Source organism: Rhynchophorus ferrugineus, unplaced genomic scaffold (assembly GCF_030347505.1).
Source record: "Rhynchophorus ferrugineus isolate W39M unplaced genomic scaffold, kcgeb_rfMv2 rfM1, whole genome shotgun sequence".
Classification (NCBI taxonomy): domain Eukaryota; kingdom Metazoa; phylum Arthropoda; class Insecta; order Coleoptera; family Curculionidae; genus Rhynchophorus; species Rhynchophorus ferrugineus.
In genome coordinates this window covers 72,856,693-72,873,021 of record NW_027472580.1, presented here as the reverse complement: position 1 = coordinate 72,873,021, position 16,329 = coordinate 72,856,693, and the positions used below count along the sequence as shown (strand labels likewise).

Here is a 16,329-nt window from a genome sequence, read left to right as displayed (position 1 = left end):
GCTTGGTAGCACAGTGGTAAAGGCGATGGGACGGTCCTCCTACTGTTGCCATAGCAGCAGATTGGGATCCTGCTGGGGCATTCTCGTAAATTAATTTTGTGATTGTTTAAAATTTGTGAATGTTCTAGGCAAGAGCGTAAAATCCGGCAAGGAAAATGATCCCAATCACACCAGTAACCAGGCTGGGTAAGACCGGATGTCTTCTGAGGTGATTTCTAAAGTTAGTCACTCGCCAGTTGGATTTTCCACAGTTGCCTATAAAGAAATTTACAATTACAATCACAACATAAGGTACATCCATGTCCCAGCAGGATTCGAACCCGCGACTATCGCAAGAGTACCTGTAGCCACTGCGCCAACGATATCCGAAAAACGTATTGTTCAATTCGTGTTTCGACTTAGTCATAAGATGTTATATTCGTGCTTCAAACGTCATAATGTAAATACAAGTTAATAAGTTATGCACAGTTGATTGAAATAAGGTAAGAAATTGTAAAATAAGCAGAATATCAATCAACAGATTTTTCTATAGATTTGAAGAGCAAATCTATAAGTTTGAAGGCAAGGTTTTGTATCAAGAATTTGAACCAGGTTGCAATTGAATATGAGAAAAAAACACACGACCTGTTATTGGTTTCCAAAATAGTTATACAATGAAAAAAGTGATAGAAGAGGAAAGTCAAGTTTCGTAAGTTATGATTAAGTTCAAACTAACTTAACTAAGTAAGATCAATATTGTGCGAATAATTATATTTCAAAAAGTCCATTTTTTGAATATATAATCGGACTGATACACAGAATATTTTAAAAAATTTAAAATTTCAAAATATACAACTTTTTATTATTATTTAATTATTACAATATTATTGCCGTTTCCGTATATAATTAGAAGGACCCATCGGCCCCCTCTGTCTCTGGTGAAATAATGTATACACATGACAGTGCTGTATTTTTTATTATAAGCACCTCACTACACAACACTACACAAGATCAGATGGATTGATTCTTTTGAGTCTGTGTCCTGTTCTAGTGGTATCCAAGAGTTGTAATACTTCAATATTCTCATGAGAATGGAGTCTTTCCTCATGCCCCCTTGTAATAATACCTCCCAGGACTTTGTTCTCAGAACATCCCCATAATTGAGAAGTTTTGCATCTAGATTCATTCCGAAATATTTAGCGTTGTTGCTACAATGATAGCCTGTTGTAATTTTCGTATGATTTTAAACAAACTGGCTTTAATGTATGATTTTAGTAGTTCGGTGTGTTGTTTTGGTAGCATTTTCTGTAGTTTATGAACAAGGCCTTCATGCAAACCTTATCGAAGGCTTGTGCTACATCTAAAAATATAGCTGAGAATACTTTTTTGCTTTCGTAGGCTTTTTCAATAACATCTGTTATTCTGTGGACCTGGTCAATTGTTAAGTGCTTGTTAATAAACCCAAACTGGTGTGTTGGTATTAGATTTTTTCGCTCTATGATCGGTTTTATTCTATTCAACAGGAGTTTTTCAAAATCCTTAAATATTACTGATAGCAGTAATATAGGTTTATACATTTTTATTTCGTTTGATGACTTCCCAGGTTTTGGGATCATTATAATTTCCGCCATCTTCCAAATGCCTGGGACATATTTTAATCTAAATGTTGTATTGATCAAGTTGGTGTGTTTTATAATTCCCTTTCTTGGTAGTTTTTGCATTAATTCTCCTGTTATTAAATCGTAACCTGGTGATTTCTTGGGGTTAATATCGGTTTTAATAAATTTGGTTAGCTCTTTCCGCGTTACTAATTCAATCATCCATTTTCAGCTTCTATATCCGGCAAATTATGTTCAATATTAGTTTCGTTTGGCTTGAAAGTTTTTTCTAGATATTCAGCAAATGCTTCTGCTTTTTGTTAATTGTCACGTGCCCAATTCCCACATAGGTCTCTTATAGGTGGACTGTGTAGACATGAGCGCTATAGATATTTTGTGGCTTTCCAGAGTGAGTAATCAGTTTCTTTATCATCTGTTAAATTTCACAGATAGTCATTTATGGTTTTATTTTTAATTTCCAGTATTTCCCTTTTGAGTCTTTGGGTTATATTGTTTAAACTATTTTTATTTTCAGGTGTTCTGTTTTGTTGCCATTTTTTTCGTAATTTACGTTTATCAGCTACCATTTCCTTCACTTCTTTTGGATAATTAATTCCTTTAGTTGTACTCTTAATTTCTGGAGTATTATTCCAAGTAGCTTGTTGAATATCTACTACGAATTTTTCTGCTTCAAAATTTAATTGTTCAGTTGTCTTGAGAGGTACATTTAGTTGAAAAAAATTCCAACAATCGGCAGATATGCTAAGTGCTAAAAGTAAACAATATCAAATATTATTTCTTACAGTTACCTCTTGTCAAGAACTTCCTCTCGTCCTTATTGGTTATTGAATTATATACAAAGGACCAATTTACTTGGGATTTTGAATTACATTTGTATCTGCCGATATATAATAGTAAGAATAGACAAATTGATTAATGGGGAACCAATTCAGTATCACTTATTATTTAAATCCATTAATGTTACATTTATTTAACGTGTCTTTAATTGAGAAAAGTTTAAAAAACTTGGTAATGAGAAAGACATGCAGATTCTAAAGCCATAATATCTTACTCATACCCTTACTAGTATTACATTCAAAATTAATTAAATTTTTAATAATATTTCACTTATCTTATATTTCTGAATACATCTCACAAATAATTCATTATAAATTATCAGTTAAAAATGTATATCAATATATAGTATTGTATTAATTTTTGTTACACTAAGTATGTCAAAATGCTCTTCCTGAAAAATGTAACTCATTATGACTTCATAAAAAATGCTGCGGGAAATTACCGAGGCAAATAACCATTTGAAGAGATTGGTAACTCAATGCTTCAATGTTGGGATTTAGATGTTAAAATAATAGATCCATGCTATACACAAGAGATATTTTCGGAATCATTAAATGTTGACCATTCAACCTGTCCATAAACAGAGTTTTTGTATATTAATGTTAATCATAACGAAAAGTGAGATACAAAATAAGAAGAGTTGGCCATTAAACCCGGAACACAAACAAAACTAACATCGAAGAGGAACGTATGCGAATGTATGCGTTGATTTTCAACTGCTAAAATCCAATGTATTTTTTAAAAAAATTTAAAGGGATTATTTGAAAGATGGGAAAAAGTTATTTCTATCGATGAACTATTATTTGGTTAATCCCTCAATAACGTACTACGATCGAATCTCACCGGAGATAAAAGTTTTTTAAGTTAATAAAGCAATATAAAGAATAGTGATATTTGTTTTTTTATTTTTTAAACGATATTAAGACGAAAAGTGTTTAATAAAACATTATTAAAAGAAGTTATTTAATTTTAACCAGTGTTTTGTGTTACATTCGGTTATTAAAGAGTTATGGCAAGTTTGAATAAAAAACGATTAAGAATAGTACTAAAGGTAATTCTAAAGCTGGTTAATGTCTGCAAGGGCGCCACTTTATAGACCTAAGTATTGTAAATATATGTTTCCCATATATATATTTCTAAATTGTAAAAAATAAACTACCTGTTTTGTGTGTTGTCTGTTGAAATTGTCTGTTGTTCGTTATTGTTTTAATATACGTGCTAAAGTCAGATATCAATTACAAAATTGTTTTATTCGTATATTCTCTGTTTTAATATACAAACATGTATTACTTCATTTATTATTCCATACTTATGTTTATAATATAGTAAAAAAAATAAAGAAAAATCACGTAAACTTATATTTGATGCCCTGAAGTTGTTAGAGTTCTGATAATAATGATATCTTACTTACGATAATTTGTTATAATGTTTAGTGACGTAGTAATTTACACTTATTAATATTTTGTTGATTATTGGGAATTAACGGAAATTCGATTTAATTAAATACAGTTTAAAATGTTAGTTCTTGAGACAGTTTACGTATATTGTTTTAATATATAGACACTTAATTAATTAATTTTATGTACCAAATACATTTCTAATATTATATTGAAAATAATGTAAAAACAAATTTTGGTAACCTATCACTTTTGAATTAGTTCTTGTACTCTGTTATGAGAGAAACATGATTAATTTAATATATTGTAGTCGAATTTCGACCATAGATCGATCATTAGTTCATATTATTATTGAAATAAAACCACATAAATAGGAAAATTGTGACACTTTTTACATATACATAATTATAATTTTCTTGTTAAAACTCACTAGTTTATACCAAAGTAAGTATTCAATTGAATTAAATGGACGCTATATCAGTTAAATATTTCTAAGTTAATATAAAGACATATTACTAAATATAAAAAAGGACAAATATAACTATTAAGGTAATGATGAATCAGGTCAAAACAATTTCAAAAAACCAGTCAGTAAAAAGAGAAATTACAGTTTTATGAAATTCATCGCTTGTTTAGAAATTCCGATTTTAGTAGTAGTAATAATTATAATAAAGCCATGTGTAGCAACTTTAATATAACGACACTATACTAGAAAAATATGCATATATTAAGGCTGAATTTAAGCATGTGGTAACGGTTCGGAGACCACATTAATAAAGCCAAAACAGTTACAAATTTGTTTATTTAAAAAAGTAAAGCTGATATATGACCACAAAAAAAATTCATAAGTCGTAACAAATAGTAATAAATTTGTTTTTATAATAATTACAATAAAAGTGTCATTTTAAGATTTCATTTCATAAAAACGCTGTCGGTCTGGAAATTGCATCTCTAATAAAATAAATTTATTATCAGTCACAAGCAGAAAAACTTTTAGCATTTGTAAAATATTACAATTAAAACATAACTTCAATATTGTCATAAATAGTATAGTATTTATATTAAACTAATTAAATTTTGGTAATATATCTAAAAAGATTTTGTAAAATGGCTCAGAGGAAATTTATTGATTCATGTACAGGAACATTAACAGGAAACAAAAATAAATATGGAATTGAAAATTGAAATGGAAAATTGAAATATTAGAAAATACACTGGTTGAGCGGAAGAAAAATCTCAATTAATCATAATTGTTGCTACTGTATAAGTAACCGCTAAAACTTATATAACCTATGTGGACCTACAGAATCTAATTTGGAAACAGTTTTGCGAAAAATAATATAAATAAAATGCAATTCTTTCATAAATCCTAAAACTTACCGTAAATGCGATACACCCAGACACCGCAGTGATTATTACTTACACAGAGAAATACAAATACCAACTGTTATACATGAAATCAATCTGTAAAGAGGCATAAGAAGAGACACCACTCTCGTTATTTAATACCGAAGTATTGCAACTCTTGGGCAACACTCAAGTATGAACATCACTTCTGTAGAGACTAAGTAAGAATCGATGGTCTCTCCTACATATATAAGTTAATGTGCAACCAAATTGTAGGTTTGCTGGCAACGACTAATAACAATATATTCATTTAATCTTAAAAACATATAACATTATTTGAAAATAAATACAGTTGTTTTAATATCAGGAATCTTCAACTCCAGCACTAAATCAGACCTTGTAATATAACTCCTTTCACTGATATATGAATCAAGATATTTTAATTTAAAAAAATCAGATTTGTCCTCTGTTGACATAAAAAATCAAAACCTATCAAGTTCAGTGTCTGTTAGATCATTTAAAATACAAGTCAACTTTGAAACATAGTGTCAACATTATACTTGAAAATGCTTCTCTAGTCATGGATGGGAGAGGATCAAATGTAGTATTCAAGTATCTTAAAATTAAAAGGAATACATGCTGAAGACAACTTTTGCTTGGAAATTTCAACAATGACACTGACCCAAAACTTGAACACGCAACCAATGTCATAGAGTAGCCTTTAGTTATTATATATTTATTTAGTATTTATTATAAATTAAATTATTATAAAGTATTTCACACTAATTATTATACTACAAGGAGCTACTTGTGTTAATTTACAAGCTAATTAAGGCCAAACGGATTGTACAAATGTATATTGATTGACAGTTACACTGCAATATAGTCAATGGCAATATGGTCACACTGCTGTATAAACAATTTCTTAAACCAATATGGACTTATGACTTACGAATGTTGAAATATATCAATAATGACCTCGAGATCCCCTGATGAATACTAGTTGAGTGTCTTCTAGAGTTTCAATGAGCCATAAAAACGCCTTTATCATTATATGCATATTGACAAGATAAGAGCTTAAGGGAATGTTCTAAATAATCACATTAAAATATATCAGAAATTGTAAAACTTTTCAGCGATTAATTTTTTGTATTGACAAAGTAAAACATTCGAAATACAATAACAAAGCAAGAACACGGAGCATTATTGACTTCTGTACATTTTAATCAACCAAACAAGCGTCAAACCAGCAACACCAATAATAATAAGTTTAACTTCACGAAAAAACCTTTAAAACCGCAAAAGTATACGTATTTTTTTGTTACAGATTTCTGATGAATTAAAACGTTCCAAATTTAATTAATCATAAAATAATACAATGGATAATATTTACAGTTACTTACAGATCTATCTAAAAATATTGAGAGATAAAATAGAAAAACTAACCTTTGGATGTGTACCCACGAAATTAATTGTCACTGATCCTGAGCTGGACAATTGATTGCTTTCACAGTTTCTCGCTCGATTTAACTTGTTCTTCGGTTGACAACAGGAACAACAACAACAAAAAATAAACAACAAACAAACAACCGAAGCGGCGTATGTCACGATGGACGACGATGCGCGAACAAGGAAAGCGACGCTAGAAGAAAAACCGCGACCAACGGTTTTGTTACGGTGCCCGCTTCGAATGAACACTGAGGACCGCGTGTGTGGTTTCGCAGAAGAACTGGGTTCCGACCGTTCCGCCGCAGATAAGAGAAGGTCGGTACCGATGTTTACTCTCTCTCGAAATTGGCCTTAAGCCATCTAGAATCGTCTAATTTCACTGGGTTTCCACTGTGTCCTCATTGAAATATATATATATATATATATCTGACAAGGTTTTTCTTCAACGACTAGTTTCAGCAATGATGGCAACAATTATGTCTTTATCATAAAGGCTTTGTCAGTATTCTACCCACTAAGGTAAACGTTTTAATTTCGACTATCATTCAAAAACATTTTTATATTCGATGAAAAGAGAAGCTCAAACCAAACTAAAACATCACGGGAGTTCGCTAATGAATGATTAAACATTAAATTAAGACTTAAAATATCCATTTGGAAATCTACATTTATTTATTTAAATGGGCAAAGACCCCGCTTATCAGACGTTATTCCTTTCGATTATTTCATGTTTAGAACACGAAAATGTGCAGAATGATATCCTATATAATTTTTAACTGCACCATGGCAATCTGTCTTCAAAACAATAAGCTGCCATGTTTTCTATCTACAAGATTGTTGTATGTTTAATGAGAGAGCTTTAATCTGTGGAAACAGTTTCCACCCCTCTACACGAATCTGTCGCTGAGACTGGGGATGTCGTATCTCTTGAGCCTTAGGTGGGATTGTTCTCCTACTCCACTCAGTGCCACTCGTTTATATGTTGCGCAAGTCTTCTCTGACACTTTTACGATAATTTTTGATCATTTATTATTTCCTGGTTTACTATCCGCACCCCGAAATCCAGATACATTGAGGAATATTGAGCATAATTGAATGCCATATATCCAGATTAGCTTGATGATGGATTTGTATACCATAATTTTGCTCTCGTTGCTTAAATGGAAGTGTCGACCTGCTAAACAATATAAGATAATAATTCTTGGTCCAGATGTGATTCTGCCAAGTTAAGGCCCAAGTATATTATATGTTCCTCCTACGGGATGTTTCCATTGTATAATTTTACCAACGGGCAGGTATTTCTTCTCAGAGTATAAGTGACATTAGTAGATTTGATTTAGTTTGCCTTTATTTTCTATTGGTTAAACAATTTCATGTTTTGTTCAGATGGCATAGAGCTGGAATGAAGCAGTTTTTGGGTCAGAATGCATTGAGAAGACGGTCATTAACGTAGATTACAGTCACTGTGTTCTCACTACTTGAGAAGTCCACAGTGTAAATCAAGTACAACACCGGTTCCAGTACGCTGCCCTGTGGGACACCAGAGCGATGGAGCTTGACTTATGTCCAGAAATGCAGCAGAGTAGTATAGTATATTTTACAGGCTACACTGCGGTGTACTTATTCGACCGTTCCATATTCCTCACAGAATTCAAATTGGTGTCTGGAGATTATGTTCTTTAGGTGCTCCTTCATTCTGTTTAGAACAAGTTTGTCCATTATTTTATCAACTCCTGGGAGGAGGCTTATAGGTCTGTACGAGGTCCTATTCTGTGGTTGTTTGCCTGGTTTGGGCACCATTCGGACTAGTTCGAGATTAAAATTCATTAAATATTTTGATGAGACTCATGATTCAATTGTGTGGTAGATTTTTTAAGAGAACTGCGTCGACAAGATCATAGCCTGATGATTTTCCTTTTTTGCAATTAATTTGGCGCCTTTTAAAAAGTGGAGGCCACATAGTAATACACTACAGACACTATCACTTTTTAACTGATATGTGTAGTGTGATAAGTTAATGGAAATAACAGGTCAATTGAAAAGTCCCCGGCCTGACACATAGATGGCACTTTAGCAATATGTATTCGTTAGATTTTGGGGAGTCATCAGTTACAAAAACCAACTGTCTGTTGAGGTGAATATAAGAATACAAACAAGCTGATACCCAGGAAGTACGTATGAAACCATATAAAGCAATACAATATGAACAAATACTGCAAGAAATCAAAAATTGTAAGCATCTTCTGTGAAGTATTTTTGGAAGAATGCAAATCGCAATTAAAGTTTGAGGCGAAAATACACAATACTAATTATATATTGTTATTATTGTAATTTAAGAAATTACTAATCTATTTAAATATTAATGCATTGTAACTAGTTAGATATTTTCTATTTGTGATATATCACATGTGCAAAGCGGGTAAATAATTTACCTTAATGCCCTTCCATATGATACACCCGCTTTAGTTTCTGTTACTACAATAATAGTTCTACAGAATAGAGTTCTTCTTGTATGACTCCAAACATTCTGGCTGAGCTGTAAGGATTTAAGCCACTGAAGATGTTATCCGATTCTTTCTTTCGGTTGATATAGTTTTTATAACTTTGGTGACGTTTTTTTTTTATTTGTTTTAAAAGGTGAGTGAACGCTTCAGCTTTCTGTTGATTGTTACGTCCAATTTATACGTAGGTCTTTTATAGGTAGTATGTGCAAACATAATCCTTTAGAGCTTTTAATAGTATTGAAGAATCTGTTTTCTTTTCATCTGTTGTCTGTCCAGTTCCTCCGTAGATCCGTCGCACTCGTCGCATATAATTTTTGAATTATAATTTCACTCTAATAAATCCATATTTTTTGTATCAAATATAATACTATGTTTAGTATCAGTACCAATTCAATCAATATAAAACTGAGAAATATCCTGAATACCTTTTCATATTCATAGAGGCGCAACTTAAGGTTATTCTCGCGTCTCATAATTGGTCACTGCAAACTGACCCATGAGTTTCTCATTAAGGGAAGAAGTCCAGTAATCGAATGCCGAAGATACAACTCGCAAAGATGGTTGGTCAACCTGGGAGAGACGATGAACCGGTGTCTTAGGCTGGAGAACCTAGACAAACTGATTAATTTTCTAACCGTAGCAGGGCTATTACTAGAAATATAGTAGTAAGCTTGTATCCAGTTATTTATATTTTCACTTGTCTGTTGTAATTTTCATGTGGCTTCTTCACTATTGTCTCCGACAGCTATAATCGCAGTATCATCAGCAAATGTAGCCATTGTAATATTCTCCTTTTGTGGTATATCACAAGTGTATAGTAGATAAAGCATTGTCCCCAGTACGTTTCCTTGTGGTACACCTGCTTTAACTTCTTTTATTGTAGAGTAAGCTTCTTCTTGTTTGATTCTAAACAAACTAGCTGTGTAATGTACGATTTTAGTAGCTCAGTGTGTTGTTTTGGTAAGATTTTCTGTAGTTTATGAACAAGGCATTCATGCCCAACCTTATCGAAAGCTTGTGCTACATCTAAGAATATGGCTGAGCACAATTTTTTACTTTCGTATGCACCTACATCCTAAATCAGCAGGTTTTAAATTTATTTTATTTATTTTTATTTTTTATTTTATGCAGTATTACTACCTTTAGTTGTCGTCATTTTAATATTTTTGAAGTTGTAGTAGATAGCAAAGAATAACACTGAATCACCTCCAATTATTATTTTTTCTGTTACATTATTTAAAATATTCAGACAATTTGATTGCTTTGATTGTATCTTGATTTTTGTAATTATAATAATTAAATATTGTCACAAAAATATAGCCGGTTTATTTCATTAATTTATTTTACATTAACACGTATGTAAAGCAAATAATTATACACAGTATACTTCATCATAACAGATTTAGTAATAAAAACTACATAAATATTATGAGCAGTGAGCAATGAGCATTTTGCTACTAAAATAAAAATTATAAAACTTGTTAAATATTATTGTCTAGTAAAGTGTTTGTACAACGTATCGTCAGTTTAAGAACTTTTAATCAATGACACCGCAAAAAAAAACTTATACATATATTCATGACAAGAATTGTTACTCGAATTATCAGTTGTCTTCAACAAAAAAAGCTGTTTTCTCCTGTTCACCAGCTTTCCTTTTAGTATAGACGACTAGGTCCTCTTATAGCGTTCACTACCAGTTTTGCACTACATCTGTGTATTTTGAGTTAGATAGGCCAGTCTGAATTAATAGTTATTTTATTCGCAACTGTGTTTATCCCTCTATAACTTTCAATATAACCTATATTCCACTTTTACATTAATTTAAATATTTAATAAGCAAGGAAAGTCACGATATTTACATATTATTAATAAATATAAACTTCAACCTTAACAAATTAATCATTTACTAATTTCTCCAAATCATACAATTAAACATAAACATTAACCTACCGATTACATCCGAAATAATTAATAATAATATTAATTATAAAACGTACAAGGTAATTGCAACATGACCTAGTTCGAAATTAATGAAAATCTAGTAATAAAATCAATGTCAGTGGCACACAGTATTGCATGATTTCGATTAATTAATATCAAAACGAAAAAAAATTATCATGTGCTATACAAATCTGTGATGCATTTAAACATAGAAATGTTGAAGTAATAGACTACTGTTGATTTTAATTAATTTTTTGGTTGAATTATTCCCATCCTAAAATATCTACTTCTTATTTTTATTATATCTAAGATTCTTTTATTTACATCTTATTGGTGTATAAAATTAAATTATTATTACTGTTCTATTGTAAATATCAAGATTGTTGTATTAAATTGTTGAAATTTTGGTAATTTGGTAATATATATGGGAAATGTATTTTGCGAGTGACATTGCTAACCTGTCAAATTTAAATAAAAATATATTTTTTGAACAGCTATAACTATCTCAACATCGAGTACATTTAGTTGCAGCACCAATACCTTACAGATTCAAGAAAATAATTCCATCTACTGATAAGAGAACCATGAGACATATTTTAAAAAATTTACTTATATAAACTATACTGTTATAAACAAATATTATATGATAGACGACCAACAAAGAAACCGTTTATTTCATATAACAGCCAAAAATTAAATTTATAATAAAACACATTAATTAAACACACTGGATTTAAGGGTAATGGCGGCGTTTTGATTGGATATTGTGTAAATGAGATAGAAAAATGGATATATTTGGAGATGGAATAAAATTCTAAATCTACACTTGAACAAAGATGCTGGCGTTTTAATTATGGAGGCGCTTTTTAGAGTTTCCGTTATTTCAAGTACCTTGATATACCTAGGAATACAATATAACCGTGGTTTAAATATTTAAACATGATAATAAACACAACCATACGATTAAAATAATGTATTTCAATTTCTAATTATATATATTTTGTTGCCTTTATTTTCACTATAATGAATATAATTAAAAATTATATTAATTGTCTATATGTTTATTTTTCAGGGTTGATTTGATACTAGATATCATTTTTTATGCTCGAAAGTCATTCCGCAGAACTAATTTGTCAAACCTTTATCAACTACCACTATATTTCAAACTATTCTCTATTATCATCATCCTGGTCTTCTTCTTTAGCTGCCCGTTGCGTCTTTCCTGCAAATAGTCGAATTCTCCACAGAAGTTTATGACGACCTCATTCACCTCTCGTTGTAGTCTCTTTCTCTAGATTGGGTTTCAACAGTGCACTGGTTATCACATATTAATTGGATAACTGAAAGCTAAGTATAGCGTTTGAAATGCGTACAGATGGCAGGCAAAAAAGGAATGTCCAAAGGAATTGCCAAAGTAAGTGTTCGGAAAAGACAGATTTTAGTTCTATTTGCAGTATTTCCCTTCTTCCGCGCAAACACTCTTGCAGCCCTTGCTTCATCATATCTCATTGTCACTATGGTTTGTATACCTTAAAATACTCAATGCTTCAAAAGAGAGTTTCAAAATAACCAAGAATTATCATTTTTTAGGATAGATTTTTAATCTATCAGAATATATAATAAAAACGCAATATTTGCCCAATATTTCCCAAAGTTACTCCAGGGTAAATAGATCTATTTCTTCAATCAGAAGCGGTATATTAACATACTTATCAATGTTAGACATGACAGCGTTAATATAATAATATGTTGGCTACAATAACAGATGTCTCACCCACATGAATTAGAAATAAATGGAAAGTTTTAAATCACATATAATTAAGATTTCGAATATTTATTTTATTTAATAGCACTTTGCATCTTAAAATACTATAAAGATCTACTAAAAAATTTCTAAAACCATTATTAAAATCTTTTAAATAATGCCCATACAAAACAACAGTCATTAGACATATATCTAATGGCTAGTCATTTTGTTAACGATTACAAAATCTGCCTATATATATTGTGTTTTTAGAAAAACATTAACTATTTTAATTGTAACTATGTATTTGTTTAATCCAAACATTCTTCATAATTTAAATTAAAAAATTAGTGATAACAATTAAAGTAAAAGATCCTTTATATAAATGTACTTAAGTTAAGAATTCTAGGTCACCCAAGTTGGTTTTATTAAAAATCTATAAACATTTAACAGTTTACATAAATCCAAAAAATTAAAAACCTTAATGAAAATATATTATTTCATTAAGAACATTTTTAAGTATATACTTGTATATAAGGATTATGAATTAATTCTGAATGATTTCTTCAATTTTTAATTCAAGGATATCTTTTTAAAAAAATATAGGCACTATTATTATTATATCATCTTCATTTATCCAGAAGCATACCACTCCCAATAAAGGGAAACATTGACTAATTCCAGATATTTCAAAAATATTAAAAGGTAAAGTTCTCAGCTACTCGTTATTCTATTATTTTAGATCGTGGTGTTTCTCTTAAAAAAAAATCAAGCTTTGTAGTTTCCATACTGTCCATGTTCTGCATAATGAATTAGTACTCGCTTTGTAAAATTTGTATTCAGCAACTTGATCTTGTTTGACTTCACACTATTTGCTATTTCTGTGTAGCTACTTAAGCGGCAATTATTTGTTTTCTGTATACCCGGCCATCACCTCTAGCGTTGACTCTAAACGTTTCCTGAAGAACCCAGCCAGGGTTTCATGAGTGATTACTTATTTCCAATTTTATTAAAAAGATCAGAAAAACTAGTAAAATACGACTCACAGAAAAAAACGACCTGGTGTATTAAGAGACGTGTACAAAGAAAAACTGGAAATGCAGCTGGCAGTGGCTGATTTTGCTCGCTGGACAATTTATAATCATAATTATAGATTTAGCCAAAAGGGCATTCTCACACCAAAGGAACGAAAATATATAAAATAGGATATAAAAAGAAATTATTTTCTAGATATTAGAAGTATCAAGAACTCTAAGCTCTAGTGAGCTTCCTTGCATGTTTTCCTTAATAATTGGTCCTGTTGTTGGTAAGATAATATAGCGCAGATATCACTATTTGTCACTATTTTGAAGGACTCTTCCAGATCTCCTTACTTTGATGCCTTTTACTAAATTTTATAACAGGTTGTTGTTGTTCGGAATGGCAACATCAATTGATGTTACATTTTTTATCAACATCTATAATATCTGGTCCATTATGGTTCTATCAGTACTATGTGATCACTGTACGGTACCAATACATTTCATATACATAGATTTCTAAACCAGATTAAGGTATTTTAGGAGGATTTTATGATAGGAGTTTCATTTTATCAATTTCATGTTCTTTATAGATTAACCACCGCATCATATCAATTTTATATTCAAATGCACTATTTTAACAGGCAGTTTACCAGTATAATTCAACGAAACTGCTTGTTACTAACATGGACGTCTACAATATAAGCTGAATATGAATTTATATCAAAACTTCCTAACTAAATGTAAAATAACTAGTGTAAAATCCTTGTGAACGGTTCAAAGAGAATGAATACCATAGAGACGTTGAATGGCTTTTTTTTCACAAGTCAGCAACTGTTCCAAAGGAAGAAAAGAAAGGGTTTTTGCGTCGAATCACTGGGCACGAAAAATAAATTCACTGACAATCGTTCGGATACCCTGGTCACATACGAGTTGCTAAAACTGGATAACAGAAGCACTCCGTCAAACTCAACTTATTCCTTTGGACTGGACATTAAAAGTGCGGACGGTAGAAGATCATCATATCAAGAAAAACATGGGACATCCGACTCCACCGTCGTATTCTCCAGATGTTGCCCTTTCGGATTATCATCTATTCCGATCAATGTCACACAATCCTGCTGAACAACAGTTTCGTGGACTGTATTTCCCCAAATAAATGTAATAATTTTAATTACTATTATCAAATTTTTACAAGTTTTATTATTTTAATTTATAATTCTAATAAACAATTGTAAGAAGGGCCTATAAATAGAAAGCGTATAAACAATATCTAATAATCGTATAAAATCCCCAATGATTATCCAAGAGTTATCTCGTGACTATTACATTTTGTCACTGACACTTATTCATGGTATATTTGTCTTACATGGTTAACTAGAAGTGCGTATTCCCAATAATTTCAGTTTTATCGTCGTATGTGAATGTAAAACCGTGAATCAGCATTCCAGAGCTATTTACTTATTCATTATTTTTTCGATTGAAACTTATACATTCAACAACAGTAAATTAAAGTTTACTGATCAATTAACTATGAGTTCAACATCATCAAACAATTTCCGGCGCTAGGGGAAGTGTCTACATGTCAACCATTATCCTGCTATTAATACTGCAGGACTTCGAACATCTTCATTCTTCGCCACAGATGACGATCAGTCGTAGCTGTTCCGGTCTGCGACAATGACAGTCGCCCATTTTTCAGCTCATTTTTGAACTGTAATATCTGAACGAAATGAACATGAAAAGTTCATGTCTATGTCATGTCTTTTTCCGGAGCTATTCGCTGTGTCTTCCGTCCAAAAGTCGATTTTGCCACAGAAGTCTGTGAAGAATGAATTCACCTTTCATTCGACAGACATGTTCAAACCGATATAATCTGCGCCTGTGAATGTGTTCCTCAACTGTGTTCTAATTTCGCATCTTGAAATAATTTCATTTCTAATATAATCTCGGAAAAAAATATGTGGAATTTGCCTCGAATTTGTAGTCCAAGTCTCGGAACCATACAGAAGAATTCGTAACTTCAACACGCACCATTTTAGACAACCAAAAGCTACTCCAGGTTAGCCGATTCAGTTTATTACTTCAGAGGGAGATGCCATCACCTTGGCGCAGACTAGCTCAGACCACAAATGAATTTGATAAATCATTTATCACTCGCGCTCAGCTAATGAAACCATCGTAAGACACTTCAAGAAGTTTAATAGATTTTAGGAGAATATTTTCAGCTTCCAAAGCTATCCAAAATGAGAATCATGAAACCGCATGCCTTTCACATCTAATAATCATCTCGTGTAGCACGAAAATCTTATTTACGCAACCTCGATTGGGTCTAAAACCCGCCTGTTCTTCACGGCTTGTCTCTTCGCGAGCTGTTTGAAGTTTCATTTATATCATGTTCATAAACACCTTCCCAACAATTGATTGGAGTCCGTTTTGCCTTTTTTCACGATAGGTACAATTATCACTTTCTTCTATACTGAGGTTCTATAT

The 16,329-nt window shown here is 31.3% G+C and overlaps 1 protein-coding gene across 4 annotated transcripts in view; it reads right to left on the bottom strand.

Moving 5' to 3' along the window:
* Positions 1–16,329, bottom strand: part of f (espin protein forked) — a 258,719-nt gene that overhangs the window by 216,068 nt on the left and 26,322 nt on the right. The window contains exon 1 of one of the 4 annotated variants that reach the window (XM_076394387.1): positions 6,626–6,766. The exons of the other annotated variants lie outside the window; for them this stretch is intronic. The gene's annotated coding sequence lies outside the window, so the exon portion shown is untranslated. Of the gene's footprint in view, positions 1–6,625; positions 6,767–16,329 lie in introns of those variants that run through there. 4 annotated transcript variants of the gene reach the window in all.